The 26595-nt window shown below is 38.1% G+C and overlaps 1 protein-coding gene across 3 annotated transcripts in view; it reads right to left on the reverse strand.

Annotated features, from left to right (window-relative positions):
• The window catches only part of gli3 (GLI family zinc finger 3), a 132488-nt gene extending 108790 nt beyond the window's left edge, over window positions 1–23698 (reverse strand). For all 3 annotated transcript variants that reach the window (XM_038300629.1, XM_038300628.1, XM_038300626.1), the window contains exon 1: window positions 23330–23698. The gene's annotated coding sequence lies outside the window, so the exon portion shown is untranslated. The remainder of the gene's footprint in view (window positions 1–23329) is intronic.
• Between the last annotated feature and the right edge of the window lie 2897 nt (window positions 23699–26595).

A 26595-nucleotide genomic window follows, 5' to 3' on the forward strand; every position in this document is an offset into this window, starting at 1 on the left:
CTCTTCCTCAACACTGAAGTCCTCAGACATTTTTCTTTCGTTGTTTCTTTCTTTGCACAGGTAAACAGCACATTTCTTCTTCTACGCTTGCATTATCGGCAGAGCAGACGCTGAATGCGCACTTTCTTCCGGTTTGTCTGCCGGCTTCCGTAGCGTCGTGAGCGCGCATAGGGGCGCTATTAGGAAATCCTATACACTACTGTTTATGCTCTAAAACGTTCTAAATGACTTCGTTTCGAGTAAATTATGGATGCTACCCACTCAGGACACTTGGATTACATTGGACGAGCAGTATGGAGGAATATTGACACGTTTTTGTGGACTTTTATGGACCTTTCTGTCTCGGTCACCATAGACCTCCATTATTTGAATGTCAGCAGACAGCAAGAAGCCTCCCAGATCTCCAGATGCATTTGAGATATCAAAAAAGTACTCCAGAGTGTTGTTCAGCATGGGGGTGAGTAGAAAATGAAGGCTAATCATGTTTTGGGTGTACTATTCCTTTAAAGTCTAAACTGCAGGAAAATAATATAGCTGCAAAAATTACAATGCCCATGAAGCTGGGACTTTGAAACTGCATATTTCCTCGAAACCAGAACTGACCAATCACTACTCAGAAAAAAAATATGCTTCACTTCAATTTGTTTATTAGTTTTTAATTTTTTTTAGTAGCATATTAGAGACAAATTTTTCTGGAAATTGATTCCCTGGTAACAAAAATCTCAAAACAGAATCCATTATTCAGTGCTCTCCTTCTTCTTCATTCTTCCAGTGTAAGGATAGCCTTTTGGGTGGAAGAGAGAATTATTAGAAGGACATTTTTAAGAACTTTGGTAAAAATGGAAAATGTATATATATGAAAAGATTACTTAAGGAAACAAAATTTTCATGTGGACCAGGCCGGAGAGAAAAGAAACACAAGGTGTTTTATCTTTATTTGTGTTTAACTGTAATCTTTCCACACAGAAAAGGCAAAAGATTAAACATGTTTAAACGCCAGAATTTCTGCTGTTCCCTTAGAAGAAAAATCTTACTTTTAAGCACATTAAGTAAATCAATTTAACATAAATTATACGCATTGGTAACAAAGGCAGAGGGTTTAACGTCATCTGCAAATTGTAGACATCAAAGTGAAACACAAAAATAAACTTTTCCCTTTGGAAAAAAAAAGTCTTTATTTTCATGCAAGCTTAAATAAGTACTAATGATATCAAAAAAACTAATCACTGTTGTAGTTATTTAAAGCTCGCATCTTCACACACTTAATTCTTTGACACACATACTGTCAGAAACCTACGGACATTTGAATATAAACTCCTGAAGTGTCTTCTTAAATTTGGCAACCCCCTCCCTCATAGACGAGCTGCTGAATTTGAGTTCATTTCATTAGGACGACTGTTCAGTGTCGAGGGCCCCCCGGGGGGGGGAGACTGCCAGCACGGCAGCATTCATCATCATTACATCAGCGACCACCGAGATCTGCTATCTTAGGCTTATCAGCACGGCACAAACGCACCGCAGCGCAGCGAGTTACAGGGGAGGGGAGAGATGGGAGATGTAGACGATTGAGGCAGATTGTGAGCAAAAGTGGGATAAGGAACAAAATGAATGAAGAGAGTGAGGAGTGTGCATATGTATGTGTATGCATGCATGCATCTGTGAGCACCTAACTGTGCCCCTGCATGCCTGAACATGTTTTCTTGTGTGTCCAATGTGTGTTTTGCACAATTTGCAGCTATGCCAACAATATTAAGGGCTCCTTCACAGCTGGAATGACTAAAACACTGAGGGAAAAGGGGGAGGGGGAGGAGATGGAGTCAAAGCCCTCTGGCAAGATTAGCTGAATCTAGCAATAAAAGAGAATATGCTTGCTTTGCATGTGTTTGCAACAGCAGAACTGTGACAGAAGAGTACTTTGGAAGACAGTGGAAGTGTTTGCTGGTTCTCAGAAAGTTTTAGAAATTTTTCAAATTAAACAGGGGAACTCTTAATGAAAACCCCCACACGCTCAGGTTAGCACCTTGTGTTTGACACTGCACTTAAAGCTTGCTCTAGGCCCTGAAGGAAAAAAAACTGGCAAAAGCTTTTGTGGTTGCGGTTCACCATTCACATACAAAACCTTACATCATGCACACTTGGCAGTAAGCCTAGCCTTACATCTCATGGGGACCAGCCCCTCAAATAGGGTCCATTTAGGAGGAATCAGACACACCCTGTCTCACACACAAAAATACATATATGTAATATAATCACACTTAATATTAGGTTTATTAGAACAAGATATATTTGTTTGAGAGAAGTAAACTGTACATTTTTTACATATAGAGTAAAGAGATGCAGTAGAATGAAGATTTGGACCAATATCTACAGAATTTTTGTTGTCATGGCTGACAATATATTGCTCTTAAATGTAAAGGCTTTTAATTGATCTGGTCTCAAGCAAATCTCCTTGAGGAGAAGAGAGGCATCACTTGTCCAAACATTGTTAGGATCCTTTAAGGTATTTCAGACTGTTGATGGTAAAAACTTAAGTTTACATCTAACCAATGGAAATGTAAAGTGAGTCGAAAAACAGTTTCAAGGAATCTCTGACTTCAATATAGAATTATAAAATGCAGTGTAGACCAATGGCGTAATGACACAACAATAGGCCCCTAAGCAACAATATCTGGGTGGGCCCGATACGAAGTACAACACCCCATTACCTCTTTTTGGTATCTATTGTTGCTAACACATTGTACGTAATGGTTATGGTTTTAATTCTAGGCTCTGGATTACCCATAATTCCAAGTGGTATTGTAAAAAATAAAATACTTAAATAAATTGTTCTTTTAAGATCATTATTTGGGCTTGAAACATATTATAGGAGTGTATTTTTTTATCAACCGTCTAATGAACTATACACAGTTATTAACATAGTAATTAAAAGTACCGCTGTCTGCTTTGCTAGTGGTTTCGTGTTTAAACGGCTCACCATCATGCTAAAATCTGCCTTGGGTTATAAATAAGGTCCGCTCAGTCAATCTAGTATCAGGTGGGTTTAAGATGAATTTTTTGCAACATTACATTTGCAAAGAGATGTCCTAGTCCGAAATTGCGTAGGGGGCCTTTAGGTGTCAGTGACGGGGCCCCTAAGAGGTCGGGGGCCCCTAAAGCAACTGTATACTCTGCTTACCGATAGTTACGCCCTTGTTCTAGAATATTGAAAATTGTTAAGCAATTAGGCCCGTACCATGAAGCTGGGTAAGGGTGTATCTGTAAACCTTCTTAGTCAGGTAGGGGGTCCTTATAAATTTCAACAGCATTTAAAACTTGCACCCTGAGTGCATACTGTAAGTATGAAGCTGTCCAATGTGGAGGCTTTGCGTGAACAGCCCAAAGTTGCCCCCCCAACTCAGGACTCAAGTCTCCCATAACATGTGCTGGCACAAATAACAATAACATCAGTTGCGCTTGTGCCAATAGCTATTCCATTTTTTTTGGACTTTTACAAAAATCCACATTTTGCTCCTATACAGGGTTTGTCTGAATCACCACATAATGGCCTCTCTTCACACTCCTTGGTTTTTATATTTTGTCCTGCTATTCCTTCTTCCTACTTATTTCTGTAAATCAATCAAATTTACATTTTTATGCTTAACTTTGCGCATGCTGATACTGTCCTTAGTTTCCTGTGAAAGTAGCCTAAGTTTAGTAGTCAAAAAAAAAATCATTAAAACAAATATAGCATTGTTAGCGGCTAACAATGCTATATTTGGTACCGTTGTAGGTACCAGATTGACTCGGGCTGCCAGATTGACTCGGGAGCCTGCGCCTTTTGAGATGTGTCAGAGCGTCCGCCATCTTAAATGTGGCAAATCTGCAGTTTCTCAGTCACTTAAACAGTATCAGAGGGACTTTAATCTCTGAATATACTTTGTATTCATAGTATTTTTGGTTTTGTAATATTACAAGTTTATTTTTTGTATCCCTTTAGCTTCATTCTCCTGAATTTATTGTCGTTACAAATGCAGACCGCGGGCTCAATGTAGTTTGTTTGAGTGGCGTTGCCATAATGTCACGTCATCGGGAGGCGCAAAGCCCATGGCGAATTCGGTGACATCATCGGAAGGCGCAGGGACCATGGAGAATTTCTTCGTAAAATTGTCCGTTTACAAACCGCAATCCCGCTTTCGAATAAAACCTACACCCCGCTATAATTACTTTAGTAAGCTGTCCAGACCAATCAAAATGTTTTGCGCAATTGTGCAAACGTTAAAACAATTATGTATTGTGACGTCATCAAAAGGCGCAGGCCCCCCGAGTCAATCTGGCAGCCCGAGTCAATATGGTACCTACACCGTATATAGCTATTCATGGTGACTTCACATCTTTTTTATTTTGTCTTTTACACTGTGCAACTTTCTTTTTTCCACTTTACTCAAAACAGCCTGATAAACTATCTGTAAGAGTTTGAGATTTCTTTAGAGTATTTATAGCCGCCCAAACAAGAAGGCCATCTACGCAGACAACAATTTACCGGAAAATTCCGTCAAAACAAGCAGCAGGAAAATTGTGGAACTAGTTCCTTTGTAAATACTAAATAATCTTTTCCATAGATTGAGGGTGTTAAACTGAATACGCAGCTTCTTATTTGAGCCACAAAATTTTAACTGGCACTTGAAAGCACAAAGTCACATCAAAAGCACTGTAATTAGATGATTTTCAGCTTCACACGATTTTTGGCTTTGATGGGTGGCGAGCCAGTCAGAAAGCTGAGACCCTCTTCCAGTCATTCAGTATGGAAGGTGAAGATGTAGCAAAATATGTAAAAAGTTATTTAAAATAACCTTTTACTACAACATATTAAACCATGTCTGCCAGTCATTTGCTCTTGGAGAAAGAGAGCAGGATTTTCAGCAGAAAACAGGAAGGTTGACCTGTTGCTCTGCTTTATCACTTTCACCCTCTGAGACTCTAAAAACATTCTAGATTAGGAATTTTACAGATGTTTTTGAGAGAGTTAAACTAACGATCTGCATACATGTTGACTTCTATTTTGTATGCCTTAAAAGTAACTTTAAGAAGGTTTGCTTTTATAAAATTCAGATTTTAAAAATGTGGCTATCTCTATGTTGTCATTATTAGATATTTACAAACTTTTTTTTTTAGACAAACTTATAAGCAAAAGGCTGAGGGTTCTTGATCCGCAGCACACAACAAGAAACGTAAAAAAGAAAGCCTGCTCCGCTCCAAAGTTCTTTTATTTATTTATTCCCAAGGACAAACAGTGCAACAACAGAGACGATCAGAAGCTTTCAGCAAAGCTAATAAGATTATCCTCGCATGCTTCCTGGTCGTTCAGACCTCTCCACTTCAGATGCTTTGGAGGGCTGGTGAGGGACCCTGAGTGTTGCAGATCAGAATGAGCTGAGTGCGTCTTACATTCCCATGTAACAAACCCACACGATGTAATCATAATGCTTACACGATGCCTCGTTTGCACTCCCTACGCAGTAGATAAAGGCCAAATAAAGGATGTGCCACAATGGAAGTCTTGCTCCTTTTCCCCACAGTCCCAATGCATATTAGCTTATTTATTTATATATTTTGAGTTTGCATTTGTTCACGAGCCACTGTTTGTTGGAACCGAGGCCTGTGACAACTCACACAAAGGATAATGCTGGCAGCTTTGCGGCCATATTGGTTTATTTGCAACTTCCTCGTCTCTCCAAAAATACTAAATTGCTTTTGCGTGATGAGACACTTTTCCTTTTTCTTAAGAAGGTAAAAATGTCTGTTAAGCAATTATGGATGGAAAAAGCAAATAAAGTATCAGATCACTTCAGCAACTTTGGCAAAGAAAGGAAAAGCAGGAGAATCCTTTTTCTAAAGGTTTTAGGTCAACGTTTTCTAGTACAGACTTTAGTCTTTGAAAATAATTCAAACTTCAGGGCCTTAGTAGGGGACTGTATTCACACAAAAACACACAAAAAATTCACACAAAAACATATTTTACAAATATATGAGGGGCGTAGCCTACTTATTTTTGTCTCCTGCTACAGCAGCAAGTCTTCTGGACTCTACTCTGCACATCCTAGATGTGCAGAGTAATTGTCAAGTCTTTCCAGAAAGTATTAATTAATTTTTGGTCTGGATTTTAACAGGTTATTCTAATATATGAATATGCTTTCATTTAAACCATGTCATTTAGCCATTTTTAATTTTATGATTTGGTGTTGCTGGATGGTGAAGTTCCTCCCTAGCCTCTAGTTTCTTGCAAACTAAAAGGTTCTGCGTCTATTTACGTTCAGGTGAATTTAGGTAGTTTGGTTTGCTTCATGTTAACTAGTCTCTTTTCTGTATATTCTGTTGATTTGTTTATTATCTGTTATTGTTTGTTTTTATAATTGTCTAAAATAAATTCCTATTCAGGACTTTGTGTCACATATATATAAACAAATTAGCTGAACCATGTAAACTAAAAGAGTGAAAAAGCGAGAGAAGAAATTAATCCTTTTGCAAACAAAATGCTTAAAAAAGTGCTTCAAATTCACATCCTATAATAATTGCTTCCTTTTAGCCAAGTTCTCCATTTACCGTAAGTAGCCCCTGCACGCAGGAGAAAAGGAACTGCATGCTGTCACAGGGCCTCTCAACTGCAGAGAAAACAGGTCTGTGTTTGTGGAGGCATTCTTCATGCACAGCTTAGGAAGGAGCTCTGCACGATGCCACAAGCGGAGCATGACAGCAACATCCTTCACCACGCTCTTAGTGCAAAAAGAGTACATGTTACACCATAGACTGCGCAGCTTGAAAGCGTGATTCCCGTGTAACGCACGTGAAATGTCACAGTGCATATAGGAGAAGCTGCGTGAGCCACTCCGCATACCTAACCGTATGCAAGTGCAATCACTGCAGTTGGAAGATAAATAAGAGATGGGACCCGAGGGAGGGGATGAGCGGGAAAAGAGAAATTCCCGTAGTGATGAAAACCTCACTCACACACACACCTACACACACACGTATTTCTCTGTTCCTCCTCCTCACACGTGCTGCTCAGAAAGGGATCAAGCAGAGGGATCATCCTGTGTAAATGTAGTGGCAGCAAGCACGGCTGACAAAAGGTCTTGTCTTTTGCCCAGGAGACTGAAAAATACTATTCTCTGCCTTTTACAGCCATATATAACTCAGTTTTTCAGTTTTTGTTCCTGAGCTCCATCTATAGGCTGCACGAAGTTGCCCTGCCAACTTTTCTCCCAGCTCAGTTGAGCTTCTTATTTGTGCTTTCCCTCCTTCTTTTTCCTGTCCTTCATTCCACCATGTCACTGGGAAAAAGTGTTGAAGCGGAATGAGTCAGAGCCGCAGCGTGATTAATGACGGGCTCTGGCGTCTCCGGGGCCGAACACTAAAAACAGCCAGGGGGCAGCGCGATAATGCACAATAATAAAGCCAGCAGACAATCAGCCAGGCAAAGCAAGGCCTATTAACCAGCCCCATCAGGACGACTAAGTGAGAAATTAGCCCTTCCCGAGCTCCGCCACAATTCATCAAGTGCTGCCCCTGAATCCCCCCCTCAAGAAGTCATAATGTTTACTTAAAGACTAGCCTCGATGCCCCAGCGGCGAGCTTTATTGGCTCTTATTAATTCCCGACCCGGCCCTCGCAGCCACGCCATTTAAACCGAATTAAAGGGGTGAAAATTGGATGAGATGAAGTTGTCTCGGTGTTTGGCTCTCGCCTGATAAAAAAAACTGACCTAAACAGAGGGAGACAAGATGAGGAAGAAAAAAAATAAAGAGGGTAGGGAAAACTAGTTGGGATGTAAAGGAATGCTGAATGAAGCTGTCCTGAAATGTGCCACAGTCAGTCAGAGGAATGCAGGGAGAGACAGAAAGTTATGGTGAAGGGGGGGGTAGAAAAATGAAGGGCATTGCTTTATGCAAGACTTCCTGTGTGGATGGGAACAGATCCAAAAAGGGCAAGAGTGGGGTCACACATTCCATCGATAGAGAAGTAGATTTTACTGGTTTAATCTTTGCTTTCTTTATTATTATCTGTCATCAGTTGGCATAAAAATGTACTTAAAATAAGGCTAACCTCATAAATCAACCCCTCCTAAACCAATAGAGGGGTACATAGTATAGCAGTCTGGATACAGTTGTTGTAGATGGAATGCAGATTACTTTAAATAGCGAGGATTTAAGTATTTTAAAAATATCTAGGAGTTTTGAAATCATTTTTTTTTTCAATCCTAGCCGTTTTAAACAGTTATTAATGCAAAGAAGTTATAGGCAACACAAAACACGTAATCTGTGATTAACAGTTCATGACAAGGCAAGGTATTTTTTTATCATACTTCAGCTTTACAAAAACTTGATTGAAAATCGGCTAAAAATGTAGCTGATTGTTGAGTTTCTAACTACAACCATGATGTCTTATATACTGCATACAATCAGCTCTCTGGCTAAGGAGGAACCAGATACTCAGCTATGAAAAAAATCTGGTTTTATTCACCCCTGACTCATGAATGTTTTGCAAATCCAAAATAGAAAAAATACTTGAAAAAATACCCTAACCCTAACCTTAACCCAGTGTCTCTTTTGTTGGCCAACTGCTTGGAGAACAGTGTGAACGCTGTGTTGCCCCACCCCCACCTAATACTGCATAACTTCCAAATTATCATGAGTTTCATATTGATTTTCTTGAACTTTTTGTTTAACCACAGCATGTAACTCTGTTTGGATAACAAATCAAAGCAAATGGTGTATTATCAGAGGCCATATAATAAAACCCCAGATTATCATCCCATGATTATCTCAAACGAATCAACGTGTATTCTTTATGTTAAGAAATATAATATAAAAAAAAGTTCACCATGTTAAATGTCTCTGTACAGCATAAAGTAAGGGAATCCAAGAGGGATGCTTCTAACTTTTCTGATTCACGTTGTGCATTTTCTGACTTGACATATTTTTCTTTCTCTGGGCTAAAACACAAACAACTCAATCAAACAACGACTACAGAGAAGGTTTTGCAGACTCAAAACTGTTTAAAACACAAAAAACTAGAAGATGTTAAAATGTTTTCAGTTTACACTTTTTTAAACTTAGAAAGTGGATCGAAGTTCATGCTGTTTACAGATTGAGGGTCTTTTTAATTGCAATGCAACCAATAAAAAAAAAACATTTGTATATTTTGTCTACGCTTTGTCAGAAATTACCAAGGAATTACTGACCAATTTCACATTCATATCTTTGTTCTAGTGTAGGGCTGGGCAATTAATTGCATTTGCAATATAATCGCAATTTATAAAAATGCCATTTTCAAATCGCAGAGACACTCAATTTTAGTCACAATACATTTAACAAGAGTAAGACACAAAATTTCTCCCTTAGATGATGGTAACACGATTATAGTCAGTATGCTGTCGTACAGAAGGGAACACAGAATTGGAGCTAGCACCTAGATCTATGCATTATAGTAGAAGGATCTTTTTCATGTAGATTTTACAGCAAAGTCCTGCAGCACTGGATTCTGGACAAGCGAGGTTTCAACGTCTTGGAAAAACTGAAACCCTACAGTAAAACATCGACATGGTTGTGCTTAGTGTAAAGAAAAATCGCAATAAAATCACAACACTAGTTGAAAGTAATCGCAATTTAGATTTTTGGTTAAATCGTTCAGCCCTTTTCTAGTGTATTATTAAAAAGGATAATTTTTCTCTACTGCACAGAAATACTACATTTAAAAGACTTGATTTCCATATAGTTTGGAACTGCTATATAAGTTTTCTACATATTTATAATGGTGGTGTAATGTTTAGATGTGATAGATTAAAAAGTTATTATAAAAGTGAGACCTAATTCAGAACCATCTAAGAAAATTAAATTCCTAGCATCTGAGGCTTCATTCTTATTTATTTATTGATTTATTTTTTGCAGCTGCTTTCCAAGTTTCTCTCCTTAAGTTGTTCAGGAAGAGCTTCATGTCGGTGTCTAGGAGTGCTGAACCCTGCGCTGGTCTGTAAGTGGAGTAAAGCATCTCATCTCTGTGAAGTGAGAGCCTGTGTTTCCAGATTGACAGCAGGTTGAGTGCGTTCTATAGAGGAGTGTGGAGTGCACCGCGGCGGAGGAATGAGATCAAAGACACCAGGAGCCTCAGAGGGAGTTCTAGAGACTTCCAGTTCCCTGACGGCTCTCCCCACGGCGGCGTAGGGAGACAACTCTCTCCCTTCACTTTCATATCAGCCACAGTGCCCCCCCACCCCCTTCTTCTTCTGCGTGGAGCTTCGAAGGCTTCACACACGCACGCAAGCGGTCTCAGAGGACTCGGGAGTGCTGCCAACTAGCCTGCATCCCACCTACAGCGGGACTCCTGCACTGTTGCTCATCAGAAATAGAAAACAGCAGGTTTTTCTCTTTTTTCTCTTCTTTCTTTAAAAGTCTTGAATTATGTAGAAAAACCTCATACCGGGATGATATTTGAGAAAAAAGACAGACCAATCAGGTGGTCGGAGATCAAAACTGGAAAATCTTCCTTTGATCGGCTCTGAATGTGATCGGCAGGTCAGACACTGAAAAATCAGACAAGAAAAACTGATATCCTGCACAATTTAAAACCTATAAATACATTAACCAACAGCATGCATTTTTAACAATTTTCCTTTCTACATTTAACATAAATTAATGTATATTTTTTGGATAAATGTGGATAATTATGAAATATATAATTCTCCTTTGGTTTAAAAATTACCCAGTATTTTAAAAAAAACTGACACAATTGTTCATATTTTTGGTGAACTACTCCTGAAAGAGACAAAAAAAAAAAAACTTCCAAAATGTAAACTAACAAATCAATTCAAGCACCAAACCTAAAACAGATAATGTATGGATTACTGAAGCAGGAGTAACAGAAATAAAATCAAAAACACATAATGTTAACTGAACAGTAATTGTATGACTCCTATTGATTGATTGATTGATTGACTGATTTCTAGGTACAATCTGTAAAGATCAGTTATATAAAAAAAAAAAACCGGTCTATACCAATACATTTAAATGCCGTCAATAGGTTAATTAAATGTAAATCAGAAAAAGCTATAAAACTATTGTATTATATTGATCGAGTGCACATAGGCTGATGTATTGTGCTTCTCAAATATTCATAAACCAGTTAATATAAACCTAAAAGATTTGAAAAATTATAAATTCCGGTTGTCTAGCAGATGACAAATTATATCCTGTAGAAATATAACAAATCACAGACGGTCACTGGTCCAGGAGCAGCTGTTCAAAGAGTAGTACCTCCAAGCATATCATTAGGAAATTGAGTGAAAGGAAAACATGTTTTGAAAAAAAGCGGTTGTATCAAAAGTAATAATCAGCCTGTTGGCTGTTTGCATTTCATATGAAAATTAATGTCCCAGAGTATGAGAGGTGGAGGGGACCCAGTGTAAGTTGCTGGAGTCCAGAGTAAAGTTTCCACAGTAATTGGCTGTTGGCTGGTGTTGCTCCACTGTTTTTTACTAAGTCCAAAGTCAACACAGGAAATTTAAGAGCACCTAATGGTTCCATCTGCGGACAAGTTTTATGGAGATGCTGATTTCATTTTCCATTTGCCACCTGTCCTCAATGCCAAAAGTACCAAAGCTTTACCTACAGGGGTAACACTGCTCTGTTTGGACATTAAACTGGCCCCCAAAAAATTATTTGAAGTGAAGAAAGAAAGACATCAAATCTAATAATGCAGGTAAGCTGCATCACTAGTACAGAGACTCGGGCTTCCATAAAACCTCAAAAAGGCTAAATGACTAAAGCACATACTAAATTTAACAGTCATGCTTTTAAGTTAGACTTAATTTCTCTTTTGAAACCCCATCTTATTGCTATTCTGTAATCTTTTAATTCAAAGAGGTCGAATTTTGGATTTTAATTTGCTGTTATTCCAAATAATCTGAAACACAGACTTTACATAAATCCGTCTGCATAATATTCACATATAAAAGTCTCTGTTTTCATTTTGAATCACTGCTATGCTGTTTATGTCGATTTTTACCCATCTACAGCTGATTAGCAGATCTTTAGAGGAGTGGCGTCCTAGTGGTTAGGGCATAGGGCTTGGAATCCTGAGGTTCTACTTCGAAACCGACTCGCACAGACCGGCGCTCTGGCTCTCTGAGCAAGACCCTTAACCCCCGATTTCTCCCCGGGCCCTGCACAGTGGTAGCCCACAAGTGCACAGAGTTAATTTCTCCATTGTGAGATCAATAAAGTTCAATTTATTAATCATTTTTTATTTATCTTAATAAAGTCAATCAGTAGTAGGGGTTAAAGCTCTCTTTCACTGTTATTTTGTGGGTTAAGAGCTGAAAAGTTTAGGGACCGCTGGACTACATGTCATTTGCCTGTTCAAGCCTGCAGATGTGATTCAGAGAAACTCAAACATCTGGATGTATTTACTTGTTTCAGCTGTTAGCTCCAACAGCTCAAATAAATATGGGTGTCGTGACACAACCGCTAAGCAAACACGCTCGAAACTTCCCAGCTCAGCAACTCACTCATTCACCTCCGCTCTCAACCAGTTCTGGGTCGGCAAATACACTCACACATTGGAGGAGAAGGAGGAGGAGGACGCCTTAATTGGAGCATTTGACGGGTGCCTGGGGTTAATTGGGAAGCATGGAGAGCAGCTGGCTACACGGAGGAAGTTCAGACAGGGATAATAAGTTCACCCTTTGCAGGAGAGGCGGGTAGTGATGAATCAGATCAGAGGAAGGGTGTACCGTAATCATTTTCACATCTACCCCCTCCTAACACCTTGCACTCCTGACAAGCACTCCTGACAAGCAGACACGAAACTGGCTCCCAGCTATGCAATCTGGCACCCATCATGTAGGACTGGGAGTCACAGGGAGGAGATCACCCAAACAGACTTTCTTTAACTCTCTGCACTCTCAGCTTATCAGTAATAATTCTTACCTCTAGGACAGAGAGTTTATCAGTTGGCCGGTCGATGTATGTAAATCTCCTCCACCAATGTGTGTACTAATGGCTTATTACCCTGTGTTAGCTGGTTTGCATTGATCTCTGTGCCAGAGGGAGATGAAAAACTGGAGCAGTTCACTGCTTATATGTAGCAAGCGGACTATAATCGCATTCCAGCTTGTTTCAATAAAAGGCAAACATTAACATAAACCATCTAAAACACACTTAAACCTTCAGCTTCGGTCCTTCTGTGCAAGAAAAAAAAAACCTTCCCTGGATTATATGTAATCAGGCCCATATGGGGTGAATCTGGGTACATTTTTGAGTTTCTCTAAAGTGCATCTGTTGCATTAAAGCTGCCCATCAGAGCTTCCTGTGAGAAGAAGTCATTGGCTAAGTCTACCTGGACACAAAAATTCACATTGAAGGCCTGATCAGATCAAAAATGCTTCATTCTAATCTGATTCGGTCCAATTTTGGGGGGAAAAATAAATCTTTCTGAGAGATGGTGCTTTTTTCTGATCATCATTTGGATCTTTGAAGTGTAATAATCTCTACTGTGCATGATGACAACGCCAGCAGACGTTTTTCTGCCACTTTTCCATAAAATTAGACAGTTCCACAGTGATTTATTCTGTTCTAATGCTTGGTACATGTATACACATCTTATGATCGCATCATTTGATTTAGTGTCCATCGAAATAGTGACTTTAAATCAACCAAGGTTTAAATCGGATTTAGATCCGAAAACAACTTCCCACATCCTCTGATCACATCACATAAGGTCTAAGCTTCTTTTGAGTGAAGCAGTTTGTATTTATAATACTTTTATTTGCAGGATGCACCAATAAACATTTTATGGCAGGTCTTAAGACTCTTGCAAGCAGTTTACCTGCTGATGCAGATTTGAGCAAATTCAGATTTTCCACACGAACTAAGAAGATAAAAAAAATTGTTATTAAGATAATCTGCCAAGCTCTCCTGCTATGAGTGGATAAATACAATTTATATTAGAAATTGAAGCAACATTTTTCTATCTATTGTGGAGTTGACATGCTAAACTGTCTTTAGAATCTTAAATAAGTGGTTATAATGCACCGAAGGTTAGCTTTAATACCCATTAACAGCGGTCTCTGTTTATAATAATGGATATAATATTTAAATGTATTTTATATTAAAAAAAAAAAAATCATAGAACAGTTAATGTAATTAGCACATTTAACAGTGTTAGCATAGCTAGCATTACTTACGCAGTTCGCTATAGCATACAATTATTCCTTGAGGAATTAAGATTCTCAATTCTAGGATATTAATAAGACTGCCAAGGTTTACAAATTTATTGTTTTTTTCTTTATAATTCTAATTATTCAAAATGTACATGACTTAAACAGATAAACTCTGCTTCACTCCGTCCAGCCTTCCCGTTATCTGCCAAAGGTCTTGCTCTCTCTCTTGTTTTCTCACAGCCTAATCTCTTTGCTTGTTGCACAACAATCACTTTTGTTTTAAATAGCTTTTTATATTTTTTTAATTCCTCTGATTTTATACCAAAAAATCTGCTCAAAGCTGACAGTAGCTAATATTAGTCTACATTACTTAAAAGCCTAAAGTCAAGTGTTGACGTCTACTCGACACAGTATGTATGCAGATTCAGTGATCAAAGTAAAAGCTTTGTGTTTAAGGTTGATAAAGCTGAAAATAGTCCAAAAATATTCACTTTTTAACTTCTTTGTGCATCACTACCTGGGGTCACCGGGTTCAAACTCTGTCTGAAAGAAATGAATGTGAATTTAACAAAAATGCTTCAGGATTAATGTTAAAATCTATCAAAGGTCATTCATCCAAAAAAGGGTTTGATAGTTTTTCATTTCATCTTTTTAATTGATTTATATGAACAAGCAATATCATTTAGTTAGCTTTTTAAAAAGAAGCTTTTTGTGGACCTCCACTTAAAAAAAAAATCTATACTTATTCCCAGCGGAGATTAAATTTGTTACTGGAAAAAATGTACATCATTTGATGCTAACTTAACTATTTGTTGAGTGGAAAAACTGTGAAGTCAGTGTTTATAAAGTGAAGAAAGTGTTTCTGGTAGCAGTAAAAAGGTTTAAGTGTAACTCTACACCCAGTCCCTTCTGCTCGGAGGGTGGCTGAGGGACTGAAAGAAGCCAGGTAGAGTCATAAGCAGTAATGGGAGGAGACAGGGACTTAGGGCACCGCACAAAAGCCCGGGCTTTATAAATAATTCCAAAAGCTAACAGGATCCCTTGTATGTGAAAATCTGCGAAATGCATTCACACATGAATGCGCGCACACACACACACAGAAGGCACACTGCCACCAGGGGGAATAGGTTATTCGCATCACTCTGCCAGGGCTGCTGTGGGTCTAACACGCCCGGAATTGGTAAATTCAGGGGGAACGACTTTCTTCCATAGGTGATGCAAGAAGAAAATCAGGTGCAGAAATGTCCATTCCTGCAAGACACATACACATTTACACACTCGATCACTCATAATGCAGGGCTGCAAAGCACACCTAAGACCTGTCTTGTAAATCTCTTTGTGAAAGCAGCTTTTTAGGGGTAGACAGGGGCTTACACTGCTGAGCCCTGAGGTAGAGCTACCCCCTCTAACCCCCTTCTCCCACACACATACTCGGCTCTTGTGTTCTCCCTTCCTAACTTTCCCTCTACCCCATATTTCCTGCTCTATTCTTGCCCTACTGTCACCTTTTCCCTCCCCTGCTCCCCCCTTTTTCCTCCCCTCTGTCCAGAGCTCCAGTCCTTAGCACCCTCGGGCTCCTGTGGCGTTGCAGTGACTAATGTCCTGCCTTTGCTCAGACAATGAGTTTAAGGTTGAGCCTAGAAAGTGTTGAGGAGGGAAAAAGACTCTCGCACCTTTGACAAATGGAACCCTTCGCATTCCCGAGCCCACTGAGGGAGGCTTTACAATGTTGCGCTGCATGTTCCAAGTCCTCAGAGGGGACGGCTGCAGCCCGCGAAACCCTCGTCTGAGGGGAAAATAATGAATTCTTTGGGAAGTCCAACCTGGCTTTCTTCATGAATAAGATATATTTCCAAAGCACGTCAACCTCTCTTAATAAAAACAGCAGCCTGGCAGGAATAGCTGAGGCCGTTTTAGGGTGCTGTGTACACTTTAATATTTCTGTTTCTTTATAAAGAAAAGAAGGGGGAAAAAACTCAGGAAGCCCATTTTTTCCAGGACTGTCACTGCAAGGGCAGCTTTAGATATTTTCCTTCTGGAAGGTAAAGCAGACGCAATGACAAACTCTCATCAAAACCATCCTGAGTCCCTCTCTTTCAAAGAAAACTCAAACTCCGGATACCGCCCCCATCACCACCACCCACCCAAAATTCAACGCTGAAAGGAACTAGGCTTTGTCTGATGGGCAAAGAGGAGAGGAGCCCTGCACCCCCCCAAATAACACACACACACACCTCACCCGCCACTTCAACCCTAAAGCCCACCTCCCCTCCATGAACCCTGCAGAGTATTGTTAAAACATTGCCCCCACCCATCGTCACTCTCAGCGGCCCGCGTTCTTAAAAAAGCACACTTTGCATGAGAAAAAACGATTAGTGCTCAAATGCTGCACTGTCAATGGAGGGCTCTCTAGGGCTGAGGCTGAAATTTGCTCCGATAGCAGAGCTGTCCTTTTGTTTTTGGTTTTTTATCAAAAGTAGGGTGAGTTAGCATTCATTACTAAAGGAAAAACCAAAGAGGCATGTATATAAGGTATTACCCCCGACCCAATACCCTGCCATCCCCATTCAATGCCCTTCTCCTTTTCCCGATTACACTGAGGCAGAAATGAAAAGGCCAAGCAAGAATCAGAGATGACTACAAGAACACACATGAGCCATGTTTGCAGTGCATAGAGAATGACTGGAGCTGCACTTCTTTCAGGTATTACCCTGGACTTAACATTAGCCGTTCAACAATGGACTCCTCCTCGCCCTTCACTATGGGATGCAGCGGGACCAGATAGAAATCCCTCCCTGAAAAGCAACTTTGGAAAAAAAAAAAAAATGTTGTTCCCATTGCATCTTTAAATGGCACCCTAAAATTTAGCTGCTCGTTTTTAGTAATTGGCCTCCTCTATTTTTTACACTTTATATTGATGTGTAAAAAAATTGTCTCAAAGTTTGGGTTAGAAAAAAATACAAAGATTTTACGTTTTACAGTTCTTAAAGTTTAAATGTAACTGGGATCTACTAATTTTCTATTTTTAAGATTGACAAAGGTACAACTGATCAAACAAACAAAAAAAAAAAAAATTCTTTCTTTTCCAGTCCACAAACCTTTGTATTTAGGAAAAAGGAACTTTAGTACTTTAGATATGTCGGGGTGTCAGTATGAAGGTACAGTAGAACTTAGAAATAGAGGTTTAAAACCTGTAGGATTTTTCATGACAATGTCCAATGTTGCTTTAATAACAGGGTGAAATGCGGCCCCCCTGGAGCTTTAAGTAGCAGCAAGCTGCCCCTCCCTAACCTGTTGCTGCTCACTGCTGGCCAATGCCTTAAAAGGAGAATCCTGTACTTATTTCTTCATGTCAAAAACAAACAATATTTGGAAATATTAACACCTATAACATACCAAACATCACTTTCCAATTTGTATTTCATGCATATTATAAAACCTGTTTTTAGCTCATTTTAATAGCTTATTTAAACTGAGTTCAAATCTTTTAATTGCTTGTTTTATGCACTGTTTTTAAAATTGTTTGCTTTTATCTAACTGGTCTCTCTTTTATATGAGATCTTGGATCTCGATTAGATAACCTGTATAAAAAAAAAGGTGAAATAAAAATAATTAGCTGACTGCAGGCTCTACCAGATCATAAAGGCCAATCAGTTGCCATATCAACAAGGGAAAATATTTTTTACAAAAAAAAAAAATGCAGTAACTACCACTAGATACTACATTTAAGGGGTTGTTTTTAGCTACACTGGGAGTTAAATGTGATTTTCCCCTTGTCAGAAACTTAAGAATCTTTATTCAGAGGAATCAAACCATAAACAAGCTGTAAAAGATCCCATGGACCACAATACTCTTTGCAGCCGGATGCTATTTTTGAGTAAAACCAATTTAGAGCTACTTTATCTCTGCAAGAACAAAGATGAGAGATTCAAAAACTATTTTCTACAACATGTGAAGAAAAAAATCTGCCGTTCATTTAAGCTGCAGGAGAGTGAGAGAGACCAATCTTTTCAGCACATACCTTCTTCCTTAAGTCATATATCAAAGTAAGATTTATTTAATCTGAGACTAAAAACATTCTAACTATAATGAGCAGTCTTTAAATCTTTGTATAATTATAGTATGTTTGCCAGGGTTTTATTATCATACCAGCAGAATATCATACAATCCCATTCCTAATTATTTGCATATTGCAAAAGAAACATTTGGTTTGTGTAATGCAAAGTTTTCGGAATAATAAAATGGAATTTGGAAGGAGGAAATAAATGCATGAAGCGGGCGTCACAGATCATGAAGAAGGGATGAGTGGCAGATCATTGTTCTCAGCAAGCAGCCAAGTGTATGTGTCTCACAAATCACAGAGCTTGACAAAAAAAAAGGAGAAAAAGAAGAGCAAAGACCCCCTCACGGATGCCACAACCAGCTCTCATCAACGCTGACACAATACCACATCTGCAAAAACAGCCTCCGACCCGGGGAAGCTCATCTTGTTCTGGGCACTGAACTTTACACACTTCTAGGCCTTAAACCAAAAGCACTTCACCTCTTGCTGCTACAGTTCACACCAACGACTTAAAGACGTCTTTACAGCATCCAAAACAAACAGAGGAGGAGGAGGAGCGGCGGTAACAAGCAGGCGCGACCTGTCCTGTTTAATGATAAAGTGTTTGAAGAAAAAAAAATTAAATATATAATTTAACATCCCAAAAAGTTAAGGCTTTAAAATCAAACTTTTCTTATAGTGTCATAATATTTCTGCTATACAAAGTTACTTTTAACGAGACACACTACACAAGCAGGCCAGCACCCCCTACCATATATCTGCATACGAATTGGATCTGTTTGTTCTCTAAAGGATTTGAAAATCTGTTGTGAACTGGTTTGATAAAAACAAGCTGAGTTTAACTTTTGCTGCCCACTGCCAGTCAGCTGGTTTAAAAAAGCCTATGGTTCTCTTTGCAACAAATTAAGATGCTTTTTTTCAGGATTAAAACACAAAGACCTCTAAGGAAACCGAGTGGACCATCAATCACTGACTAAGTAGAAACTAATTAACTTCAAAGAGAAGACCAACAAAAAAGCATTTTTGTCAGACATTCTGCACAATGAGCATCTACTTTTAAATGAAGCAGGAGCTCTTATACATCATAGCATGAATAATTATTATAGATGACATTTTGAAAGTAGTAATAACATATCATTTTAGTTGCACTTTGTTTTATAAAAGCTAATAAGGTGTTGGCTTTAAATGTTTGTGTTAATTTAATGGAGGTTAGTGTAAGAATGTAGTCCATTTCTAGTTATAATAATTAAATTTAAAGTTTTTCTGCCTCACATTAAGTTGGAGAAAAGACAGATCTCTCATTCTTATCAGGAGGAGAATAAATGTGCTTATTCCAGGTGATTGCAGAAGAGAGAGCAACTTTAGATGAATGAATTTGCAACAGAATGCTTGAGCAAGCATGCATTTTTCCAGCGTGTGACCAGCAGTTTGCAAAGGCAAAAGCACATTAAAATTCCCCCATGTGTGTAATATACATATCTGAAATTGCAGTTTTGCTATCTTGAGTCTCATACCCTCTTCATCCCTACGATTTCCTTATCCAAATACATCACGCGGTTTGAAAGGTGCCTTTAGCTGGCTCCTTGAAACAGGGAGCCTGGGTCCCGCTCAGGGACAATGATAGTTGGGTTGGAGGGAGGGAGGGAGGGAGGGAGGGAGTGGAGTGGAGGGAACACATAGCATATTAAATCCTGCTGGCGGAGCTGACTCGTCCACGCAGAGAGAGCCAGGGAGTCAGATCTGAGGCATGCCCTGAAGGGATGGCTGGGCCTGGGGATTAGGGGGGCCAAGAAGGAGCTCCCCGTGCGCAAGAAGACCCCTTCCCGTCTCAGCTCGTACGCAAATGCGTCCAGACATTTTGACGCTCCCCAGGTTTGCAGCCTCGACCCAAGTTTCCTCACACACTCAGTTTCATCGTCTTTTTTTTTTTTTTTTTTGCCCCCTCAATCAGTACCTTTGTGTGACTCGCCCTCATTCACTCCCCTCTGTGTCTGTTTCATTTGATGTCAGCATATCAAAGTACCAAATCATCAAAGTGGGGGATATCTTCTGGGGGACATCAAATCAACTACAGTAGTTGTTGTATGCACAGAAAGAGAGTGCCGGGGGTTTATCAAAAACGTCGTAGAATATTACGGCACATTTTTCAACTTATCAAATGGTTCCTCTATAATTTTACTCTGAACATTTGAACTCATAAAACTAGAGAAGAATCACAGTTTTCTTTTAGGTGTGTTTTTTTGTCTTTTCTTTTTTTTTTGTTACTTAACAGGGGTGTTTGTCCTTTCAAACTCAACAGAAAAAGAAAATGATTATAACCTGATTCCTGTTTGACAATCACAGCATCATTTTCCTCATTTCTACCTTAAATTTGTGGATGACAAAAAACATGCAGAACTATTTTGTAGAAGTCATTATAGGCTTTCAATGATGTGTTTTATTAGTTTAGACGCATTTGATCATTTAGAGGTGAAAAAAAAAAAAACTATCAAAGCAGTTAAAAGGAAAACCGGCTTATTGGAATGTTTCACCTTAAATGAAACTTTTAAGGAGAAACTTGTAGATAAATTTCTATACCATACAAGACGACACACACACACTAAATCCTGCTCCGTTCTCGTTATCTTCAGGACAATCAACTTCCCTCTCGTTAGCCCCGTTTTAACAAAAACTATTCGCCTCCTCTTTGAGAGCCTCAGGTCGCAGAATTAACACGACAAGACAGCTCATTAGTGCTCCATGAATACCAACCTGATAACAGGTATTCTTTCTGGGGTGTGTTGTGGAAAAAGACCCGAGGATGCAGGCTTGCACCTTCAGCTGTGACGGCCAGGGTGTTCGTGTAAATAAAAAAAAAAGGAGAGGGGGCATTTCTCAGAAGCTAATTGCATGTCATCCCCTTGCATTAACATGACAGCCTCTATTCTGTCAGGTCACAGGTGGCCGATGGAGCTGATGACACTGGAAATATGCATAATGTTGGAGAACAAAATGCTTATAGGTAAGATTAAATAATAAAATTAATAAAAAGGAGGTGGGGGGGGGGGTCAAACAGAGTGGCTGATTCTTGCAGAGGAAATGTTATCTGCAAGGAAACGCATCAAATTCCATAAGATCAGCATCCTTAGACATTGCTATATTTCATCCTACTGATTCACATTAGTTGAAAAAAGGGCCTTTTAATTAACATCCTCTATTTTATAGAGATGTGTAACCCCAAAATATTATTGTCATTATATGAACTTAACCTCTGTTTTAATTATTTAATGACAACATTTACATTTTTTCTCAAATCTGAAAATTCAGAAAATGTAAAACAAACAATAAAACATATATGTCAACAATTGATTATATATATATATATATATATATATATATATATATATATATATATATATATATATATATATATATATATATATATATATATATATGAGTGATATTACAATTGCAATAATAATCATATATATAGAAAACATTTTGAGAAGTGTCGACTTTACCCTTTTTACCTTTAAAGAAAATGAAACAAAAAAGGTACAAATAATTAATTGGGCATGGAAAGTTTAAATTCAAATTTCAACTATTTTTACCTAATTTCTTACTATGACTGATTTTTAAAAAGCCTTTAAAATCAACAAATTATTCTATTACTCTAATTTCCAAATTCTTCCAATCTTTATAAACTATGTGCTACACACAGAACTTGTGTATCCAAATAAAAAAAATTATAAAATACTGATTTGTTTAGACGCTGCTCCATCTGAAGGCAGCTGAAACCTTTGTTAATAATTTGCCATTTGTCAAAAGGAAGAGGGAAAAAAAAATTGAAAGGAGGAGGATTTGAGCCGCACCGCATGGCTGAGCACCTCGGACCCTCATCGTTTGTATGAAACCCGAGAGCAGACAGGCAGATAAAATGTGGAACAGCTGGCGAAGGACAGGAGGGAAAGTTTTAAACAAATATCTGCACATGTGGAGGACTCCCAAACAAGTTTTGCATCCTGCAACGCTATAATTCTCTTTATTCCATATTCTCTTTCAATTTAAATTTGAATTCTATGAGGATTACAAAATTACACTCATGAGTATATAAGAGGGGATTTTGTAAATGTATGGTATTTTTGTTAGGGGCCCTGGATAAGTGACCCCTGCGGGGCCACAGAGACCCCTCCTCCCCTGTGGTGTGCTTAAATTTCTCTAAGCCTACATGCTTATGTGAAGTGTCCCTAAACCTGTTTTTGTTTTTTTTTTATTTTTAGAGGATTTAAAGCATTGTTAGATTTTAGAAAGGATTCTATCCCATGATGTTTTCAAATTATTTTTTAAATGATTCACATTTGTTAATTATTCTATTTTACTGATAGATAAAAAAAAAATCAAATTAAATTTCAAATTTAATTCGATAATAAGATTTGCACTTGAAACCATTTTTTTTTTTACTTTTTATTTAGGTGTTTTGTTGTTGTTTTTTTTAGGTAATGCAACAGGATTAAACAGAAAAAAACTGTTAATTAATTAGCTGGAATAGGAGGTCGTGCATCATCCAATTTAACTGATCTAATGAAAAAATCTGCAAATCAATAGCAGACGCTGAAATATGATCACACATCTACATTAATATGCATGGTCAGGGCTGAACACCACACCTCCAGCGGCCGCCTTTCTGGGAGGGAAGCTCCAATAAAGTTGCAAAAAGTTTTAATTCAAAGCGCTTAGCTGATGTGAGAGTGTTTTTTTTTCCCTTTGTCTATTTTGTTTTTGTCAAAAAAAAATAAAAAGAACTTTTGAGCAAACTTTATTTGTTTTGTTTTTTCCTGCTACAGTCTAAACAAAGCCGCAGAAAGTTTTCCAGGCGCACATCTCTGAGTTTGGAAACATAGAGGAGCTGAAAGCAAAGCTGACGCGGGATCCTTTCCTTGTTGATTTAAAATAAGCCTGTGTGTGCTGACCTGCATGAACATCCATCGTTTTGAAATATGAAACTTTTTTCTGCTTCATAAAGTGTCGCTGATTGGCTGTAAACTTCCCCCCAAAAATAATAATAAAGTGTGTGCGCAATTAAGAGAGAAACTTACTTTCTTCCTGGAGGATTTCTCTTCTTGACTTTTCTTAAAGGAAAAAATGTGTTTTCTTTCGTCTTTCTTCCTCTTCTTCTAAAGTTGCAGATGTTCCTCTGGACTTTTCTCCTTTTTTCTAAGGCTGGAAGTCCAACTCCAAAGCGGCGCAGTCAGAGTTTCTTCCTCTTGTCTGTCTTTCTCCTCCTTCTCACAGTTTTCTTCTTCCCAACACCATGAGCCAGCCGATTGTAATCTGCCGACAGCAGACCACAGATGCGCGTCAAAAACAACAGAGAGGAGCGTGTGGAGAGTTGTTATTACACTTGGAGCATTTTTCGAGAGGGAGAGAGGACGAAGTGTGGGACTCCCAGCTGCTCCTTCCTTCGCTTGACTCCTCCCTTCACTTTATTCCCTGCCTCCCTCCTTTTTTTTAAATTTGTGCACCCCTTTCTTTTTCTTTCTTTCTTTATGATAGTACATTTACGGAAGAGGATTAGGGCCACTGAAAAATTTAAAAAAGTTAACTGATTGTTTAATTTTATTTCAGTATAATATGAGAAAAAAATCAGAATTCTCACTTTAATCTCAGGATTCTGAATTTTCCTCAGAATTCTCACTTTAATCTCAGAATTCTTAGTTTAATCTCGGAATTCTGACTTTAGTCTCAGGATTCTGACTTTTTTTCTCAGAATTCTGACTTTAATCTCGGAATTCTGACTTTAATCTAGGAATTCTGACTTTAGTCTCAGGATTCTGACTTTTTTTCTCAGAATTCTGACTTTAATCTCGGAATTCTGACTTTAGTCTCAGGATTCTGACTTTTTTTCTCAGAATTCTGACTTTAATCTCAGAATTCTGACTTTAGTCTTAAGCTTCTGATTTTTTTTCTCAGAATTTTGACTTTAATCTCGGAATTCTGACTTTAGTCTCAGGATTCTGACTTTTTTCTCAGAATTCTGACTTTAATCTCGGAATTCTGACCTTAGTCTCAGGATTCTGACTTTTTTTCTCAGAATTCTGACATTAATCTCAGAATTCTGACTTTAATCTGAGAATTCTGACTTTTTTTTCTCAGAATTCTGACTTTAATCTCAGGATTCTGACTTTTTTTTCTCAGAATTCTGACTTTAATCTCAGAATTCTGACTTTAATCTCAGAATTCTGACTTTAATCTCAGGATTCTGACTTTTTTCCTCAGAATTCTGACTTTAATCTCAGAATTATTAGTTTAATCTCAGAATTCTGACTTTAATCTCAGGATTCTGACTTTTACTTTAGTCTCAGAATTCTGACTTTAATCTCAGAATTCTGACTTTTTTCTGACAATTCTAACTTTAATCTCAGAATTATTATTTTTTTCTCAGAATTCTGCCTTTAATCTCAGAATTCTGTCTTTAATCTCAGACTTCTGACTGTTTTCTGACAGCTAACAATCATGTTAGCATCAAGCTGTAGCCATATCTGTTTTAGAGACTAAACTGTTTTAATCACCTTCTGCTCTTCCATGAATAAGATAGCATTACTGGGACCCCTTGGGCACATAAAGAGTCACCTAATTGCATCATTTCCCACCAGTGTTACTGACCCTCCCAAACAACTCACATCTTTGTTAGTGAAGGTGGGTGCTCCCACATCCCTTCCTTCATGGTGCCCATCTACATTAAGATCCAAAATTTTGAGATTAAACTCAGAATTCTGAGAAAAAAAAGTCAGAATTCTGACTTTTTTCCAATATTAAAATGAAATAATATTTAAAAATCAGTTAACTTTTTTTTATTTTTCCAGTGGCCCTAATCCTCTTCCGTATACATTGGATCCGTTGTTGTTTCCAGACTTAGCTTTTAAGGAAAGTACAAAATTGAATTTGTTTGGGCAATTCTAGTCCACTGAGTTCCATTCAGATTAGCTTTGTGTTTACATGTCATACTTTGTTTAGAGACAGATTTGCAGATTTTTTTAGCACTTTGTTTGCAGATGTTACAGCATAGATACTGACCTTTTTTGGTCAAATATATTATAGATAACCAAAGCAGTATTTTTTTTTTTCATATTTGGATGGATGGATGGATGGATGGATGGATGGATGGATGGATGGATGGATGGATGGATGGATGGATGGATGGATGGATGGATGGATGGATGGATGGATGGATGGATGGATGGATGGATGGATGGAATAAATGCACACCCAAAGAGAACTTTGTCCATGAAGTTCGCTTTCTGGGTAAAGAACTAATATCCTTCCTCCTGCTGGGCATATTTTTGCCTTTAATTTAAGAGTTTACATTTTCACATTAACACAGAAAAATCCTACTGTTTATACAGTAGCCTTAAAGGGATATAAAACGCAAACTCCTTAAAGAAAGAGAGATAAGATGTTTAAAACAGTAACATTGGGTTTTTCTGTCAGTGTTAGCTCCCATAAATACACATTCTGCTTCTAAAATCTAAACATTGCAAACATTCCTTACAGGCCAGAACAGGGGTTCCCAAACCTTTCTGTGCCGGGGCCCCTAAAACTACATTGGCTTCTGACTGGGGGCCACTTTTGTAAACTAACAAATGCTACAAAAATGAGGATAAAACAAGTTTTAGAAAGTTTTATTTACATTTATTCTTATGCCGTTGTTATTATCTTTGTTTTTAGCGTAATATATATATCTTTTTTTCCACATGCAGACGTGCTCCATGTTTAAAAAATGTCTTGTTTTAAGTACCTCTAAAATTAAAAACTCACACAAGTAGACTGTTGCAAAAAATTTCAGCTCTCTGTCACCCAAGCTGGGATAATCTTTACTTTCATAATTAAACAGAGGAACAGCTTCTAAGTTCACTTATTCCTCTCAGTTTTTAATGTTAAAATTTTACAAATAATAGTTTATAATAATATATAAATCTTTTAAAAAGCTCATCTTTTTCTTATTTTTATGCCAATTATCCAAACCCCCATCTACTGTAGCGCCCCCTGGTGATTCCCACTTAGAAACCACTGGGGTAGAAGAAAATAAAATATTTTGAACGAGATTCTTATACCTAACCTGTTTATTTTTCTGATTGATTTTAACTATTGGCTAAAAGTTTGATATAAAAGAGAAAATGGGTTGAAATGCTTACAAATTCTGATCAGTTTGTCTAAAGTTTGAATGAAAAGCAATGAATATCAATGAATGAAATCAAACAACCATCTCTAAATGTTGCTGCAGATTTGACTTATTGAATTATATATTGCGTAAATAGTCTAGAACTGTCCCCTGGGGTAAACCTTTTAAGGTGCCGATGTTAAA

This window comes from Cyprinodon tularosa, unplaced genomic scaffold, assembly GCF_016077235.1.
Source record: "Cyprinodon tularosa strain WSP-4 unplaced genomic scaffold, ASM1607723v1 ctg451, whole genome shotgun sequence".
In the NCBI taxonomy this organism is placed as follows: domain Eukaryota; kingdom Metazoa; phylum Chordata; class Actinopteri; order Cyprinodontiformes; family Cyprinodontidae; genus Cyprinodon; species Cyprinodon tularosa.